Source organism: Temnothorax longispinosus, unplaced genomic scaffold, assembly GCF_030848805.1.
Source record: "Temnothorax longispinosus isolate EJ_2023e unplaced genomic scaffold, Tlon_JGU_v1 HiC_scaffold_16, whole genome shotgun sequence".
NCBI lineage: Eukaryota > Metazoa > Arthropoda > Insecta > Hymenoptera > Formicidae > Temnothorax > Temnothorax longispinosus.
In genome coordinates, this window is record NW_027269970.1 from 435,559 (window position 1) to 441,558 (window position 6,000).

The window sequence follows — 6,000 nt, forward strand, 5'->3', positions numbered from 1 at the left end:
CGTGCGTGCGTGCGTGCGTGCGTGCGTGCTGCGTGCGTGCGTGCGTGCGTGCGTGCGTGCGTGCGTGCGTGCGTGCGGCGTGCGTGCGTGCTGCGTGCGTGCGTGCGTGCGTGCGTGCGCGTGCGTGCGTGCGTGCGTGCGTGCGTGTGCGTGCGTGCGTGGCGCGTGCGTGCGTGCGTGCGTGCGTGCGTGCGTGCGTGCGTGCGTGCGTGCGTGCGTGCGTGCGTGCGTGCGTGCGTGCGTGCGTGCGTGCGTGCGTGCGTGTGAGTGTGAGTATCATACTGTGCTTATTCTTTGCGCTCTTGCTTTGAACGATCCTCTTTTCTGCTGTAAGCTGCCTTCGGGCCATTTTGTTGCAGATTTTGGCATGTTTTTTGTTGCTTATTACGCACAATTGCTATCTCTTGGGTGATTGCTGTCTGTCAAAGCGCATTTGAGTGGAGAATATTTTTGCCTGCTATTAACCTAACTCTTGGCTGTTCCTGTTGAGAATTGGCTATCACGGCTACGCATGCGTTAAAGGTTTCTTCATCTCGACGCTATCTCCTGACACGTGCTATCTGGGTGACTATTGGCTGCCATATGTGACTCGGTGCCTGTGGCCTGTGTGTAGGGACCTTTACTATCGCTGCTACGGGCTACAGATGTGTTATCGCTGCGTATTCCTTCTGCTGTATTGCCCGCATGTGTGGTGGGGATGCAACGCTCGTGCGCTAGGTGTAAGAAAACGATTGCGACTACCCTGATTGAATGTGAGTGCAGGAGAACATTTCATCCGGGCTGTGTTAAGCCGTATTCGGTCACCAGGTACGCCGACGCTTGTTGCAAGTCATTGTCTGTTTCTCTCAATTTACCTCTTACACCTGAGGTAGAAAGTTCTGTACCAACAGTTAATTTTAATTTTGACACTATGACTACTCCTGTAAGAAGGGCGGCAGTGTGGTCTAGTGGTAGAGCGCCAGACTCGTAATCTGAGGAACCAGGTTCGAGTCCACTAGAGTCATGAAGCATGGAATGTTTTTCCGATAGCTGCGCCCCTTCGTGCAAGATAGGCTCTTGTGCGGAGAAAACTGGGCTCCGTCTTTCGGAAAGAGACGTTAAGCCGTTGGTCCAAAGGGTTAAAGTGAGAGGAGAAGGATAGTATTGGTAGTAGATTGCGAACCCTGCGGGGATATGCGATATAAATTACGAATTTTACAGAATTTTTTTTTTTTTTTACTCCTGTAAGCGTCGGCGCTCAGTCGCAGTCTCAGTCGCAGTCTCTGTCTCAGTCTCAAGGCGATAACACGACTAATGACCTTTTGCTTCGTTTGACCGAACAGCTGAGTGAATCGAATGCAAGACTGACTGAGAAACTGAGTGAGGCTAATACGAAATTTTCGGCTTTTGTTGAGGAACAACGGCGAACAAATGTGGAACTTAAAGATAAACTCGATAAGTTGAACTGTATTGCGAGCAATGTTGAGCGAAACAGCCTGCGTATTGTTGAGTTAGAGCAGCGGGTTGAGGCTCTTACGGATGAGATTCGAGGGCTTAGGAACGATCGTGCTGCCTGCCATGATGTCCGTCACCCTCTCTGAGTGTGTTCGCAATGTGTTTGCGGTATTGGAAATCCCGGAATTGTCGTGCTATATTCTTAACGTTAGGTCTGTTGCTCGTAAGTCTGCGCCGGCGGGGGCTTCTGACCGCCCCTTACCTACTTCAGCTACTAACTCTTATATCGTCACATTAGCCTCGTCCACGGTTCATGATACTGTAATATCTAAAAAACGAGCTCGGCGTGTGCTCATGCAGAAGGAGGTCTGTAATAATAGTTCGGATCGGAGTGTGCACGTGAATGAGCTGCTTCCCAAAAACACTTACGAACTGTTGCAGCGGACAAAGCGTGTCGCTAAAGACAAGTCTTACGCGTATGTTTGGGTGGGGGGGGGGTCGTGTACATGTCAGGCACTCGGATGGTAGGCCTGTTGTTCGGATTGACTCGGTTTCTGATCTTGATAAGTTGGTTTGACATGCGCGTTCCGATTGCTCGTTGCCATCCGTCGTTCATCGTGGCTCGGTTTCAAGGTCTACTCAGTTTTGCGTGGCTCAATTTAACGCCAATTCCCTGCGGGGACATATTGATTATATTAGACTGCATTTTGCCATACGTTCTTATCATTTAATTTCTGTCTTTGAAACATGGCTCAATGTGAATGTCTCTGATGAGTCTGATGCGACTGTGGCCTTGGACAATTACTTCTTGGTTCGTCATGATAGTGGGACGGATAAGTGGTGGAGTGGCGTGTTACGTGCATAAGTCACTTCAAGTTAAGATCTTGGCCACCTCTAATTACGTCTATGATAATTCACCTGAATATCTCCTTATCGAGGTACGTCTACCGGATAATGAATCGGTGCTATTTGCGTCTATTTATAGAAGGCCTAAGGGTCTACTCTTGCATGACTTTGTCGAGTCTCTAAACCGATTCTCTCATCTCTACAAAAATATTATTATTGATGGTGACTTGAATTGCAATTTATCATCGACTAACTTCGAGGCGGATTATTTGCGTGAACTAGTGTCTAGTCTATCGTTACATATTGTTGACTCTGAGCCTACCCATTACACTGCGACTTCTGATTCTTGGCTTGACGTGCTTGTAGTGGATGATATGGACAAAATTATATCATTCACTAAATCTCAGAGTCCTTTCATCGCTGGTCACGATCTTTTAGAGTTGTCTGTGTCACTTAGCTCTAAACTGAGTCCAATGTGCTCTGTTTCTCGGCGTAACTACAGAGGTATTGTTGACACTGAGTTTCGTGATTATTTTCGATCCATTGCTGGTGCTGTACGGACCGAAATTAATAACTTATCTGAAGACACTAATGTGGACAGACTGTGTGGAGTGTTGACTGGTTCCTTGTTGGGGACACTTGATACCTTTGCTCCTACTCGTACCTTTGTAATTAAGAGGCCTCCTGTGCAGTGGCTTACTCCGGAATTGACTGCTCGGTTACATATTCGCGATCAGTTATATAAGCGTGCTAAACGTGCTAACAGTCTCTTAGGTTATGCTTCCTATAGACTCTTCCATAACCAACTCAATGCGGATATCAAGCGTGCTAAGAGCGAATTTTATTACAACTCCCTTACTGGTATTACTGATCCTGTCAAATTATGGAAACAACTTGCTCGGCTGGGGCTTGTAAAATCTACTCTTACTTCTCCGTTACATTTCTTTTCTTCTGACCAGCTGAACTTATACTTTGCGTTTGTTTCCAATGCTCAGCCTATGTGCCTCCATTTTGACTTTATCTCGGCCATTGCCTCGATCACATGTCCTTCTGATCGTCCTGAATTTGTTTTCTCTTCAATCTCACCTCGGTCAGTCCTTGAGCTTATGTCTGGGAGACCTCTTCACTCCTATGCTTCTGGTTCAGATGGTATTCCACTCTGTGTTTTGCGTATCGCATGGCCTATTATTTCGCCATTACTGGTGTCTGTATTTAATCGATCGTTAGACACTTCGTCGTTTCCGTTAGAGTGGAAGAAGGCATATTTTCGCCCGCTTTCAAAGATTCGAACACCACTATCCCCGTCTGATACGAGACCTATTGCGAACTTGCCTGAACTGTCTAAACTATTGGAGCGGATTGTAGCCTCACAAATATTAGACTACTTGAACGAGCATGATATACTGAATCCCAGACAGTCAGCTTATCGTTCTGGTTATAATACTCAGTCGGCACTTCTACGTATTTGCAATAATATCAAGCATGGGATTGATGATGGACTCATTACCATCATGATACTTTTCGACTTTAGCAAGGCATTTGATACGGTTCCCCATCTGCTACTACTTATCAAGCTCAGACAGATTGGCTTCTCTGACGCTGTCCTAAATTGGATTTTCTCCTATCTTACGGGCCGTTCTCAGGCAGTTATTGATGAAGCAGGCAATCTGTCTGACTGGCTATCTACATCGTCTGGTGTCCCTCAAGGTTCCGTACTTGGTCCTCTGCTGTTTTCTCTTTATATCAACGACATATATAAAATTTTACGTTATGTGCTTCATATGATTTTTGCTGATGATATTCAGATTTACCGCCTATGTTCACCAGCTGATATTCTTCATGCGTTGACATTAGTTGCGAGTGATGCCAATGCCATTTTTGACTACGCTAATATGAACGGACTCAAGCTTAACTCTGCTAAATCTAAGGTCATTATATTTGGCAGTCGAGCATACGTTAATAGTATTGATCTTAGCAGTCTACCACCTATTGTGGTGAATAATACGCCCTTACCATTTGTGGGCGAGGTGAGAAACTTGAGTGTCATTTTTACGTCAAATCTTTCTTGGACGAAGCATATCTCGTTGGTCTCACAAAAAGTCCATCATGCGTTGCATAACTTGAAATTCAACAATAACTCTCTTTGCACGAACCTCAGAATTAAACTTATTACCACCTTGATCATGCCACACATTGATTATTGCTGTCTTGTATATCATGATTTGACCAATGAGTTAAACACTAAGTTACAAAGACTTGTCAACTGTTGTATTCGTTTTATTTACGACCTTAAGCGCGACGAACATGTTACCGTTCAGACGTCAGCTGAAATGGCTCTCAGTTGAAAATAGACGATATTACTTTCTTGGATGCCAGATTTATCGCATTCTGCATATGAGTTCACCTTCATATCTGCGTGAGCTTTTTATCTCTCCGGCAGCGATCATGAAACTTCGAGCGGAACTTTTCACTTTTTACGATTCCGCTTGTCCAGATTCCGCGTGAACTTTTTCATGAATTTCAGAGGCATTACGAGCGATTATGTATTGAGATATATGAAAAGTGAAATCACTAAATATATGGTAACATCAGGTAAAAAAAATTACTAGTATCTTAAACCGCGAATCGCCGATATTTCAAGTTAAATTGCGAGAAAAATATATGTAGTAAGTAGCTGCAATCATGAATGTGACAATAAAACAGAAAGAAATATTGTTAAATAATTTGAAAAATCATGCGGATTTAGTCGAATAGACCGAAAAAGTGAAAGCAAACGGAAAATGGTAAATTAAAAGTACTATTATAATTATCTGTTAATTATGTGTCAAAGATATATGTATACATGTGATAGCTGAGGTTATTTAACTCGTAACTTATTATTAATATGTTTTATTAATATGTTTAGAATGATATGTGGAAGGTAGCTGAAATATAAGGTAGCTGAAAAGATTAAAAGATATAAGGTAGCTGAAAACATTAATGCAGCTAATGCAGGTCCTCGGAAAAATGGACAAGAATGTGCAAAGGTTATAATATGTATACCTACCTTTATTATGTCATAGTTTTAAAATTAAACACAGATTAAATTATTATTAATCTTTAAAAAAGAAGTCTTTATATGTAATAATCTATAATTCTTCTAGACATGGAAAGATATGAAATCGTACATGTTGAAGAAAGAAGCTAAACGAAGAATTATATACAAGGGACAGGTAGTGGATCTCCTCCTAAAATTCCTTTTATCAGAAGAGACAGTACAAGAATGTGGTCCAAGTAATGATTATTATGAAATAGTAGATGAGCAGAATATGTTATCACATCCAGAAGTAGAAGAAGATAATATAGAAAATGCATCGCCAAATATTGATAAAAGAAAGCAAAAGAATATTAATACAGTTACACAAAAAAATAGTACCAAAAAAGGTGATTTGAAAGATATGTTATATATAATGAAAGGTGTAAAAAGGATCTTTAATTTATATACATATAATAGTGAATTTACTAAGGGATCATTTAATATCTGTCTTAAATTGCAGAAAAGTCCACGCATCAGTTATCATACAGCATATTAAATATTCAAGAAAAGAAATTGAAAATGAAGAAAAAAGAATTAAAAATTAGAAAAAAAACATTAAAGGCACAAGAAGATATTTTAACTGAGTTGAAAAACATAAAATATATGTTACAGGCACAATCTGCAGATGAATTAGTATTGTAAGA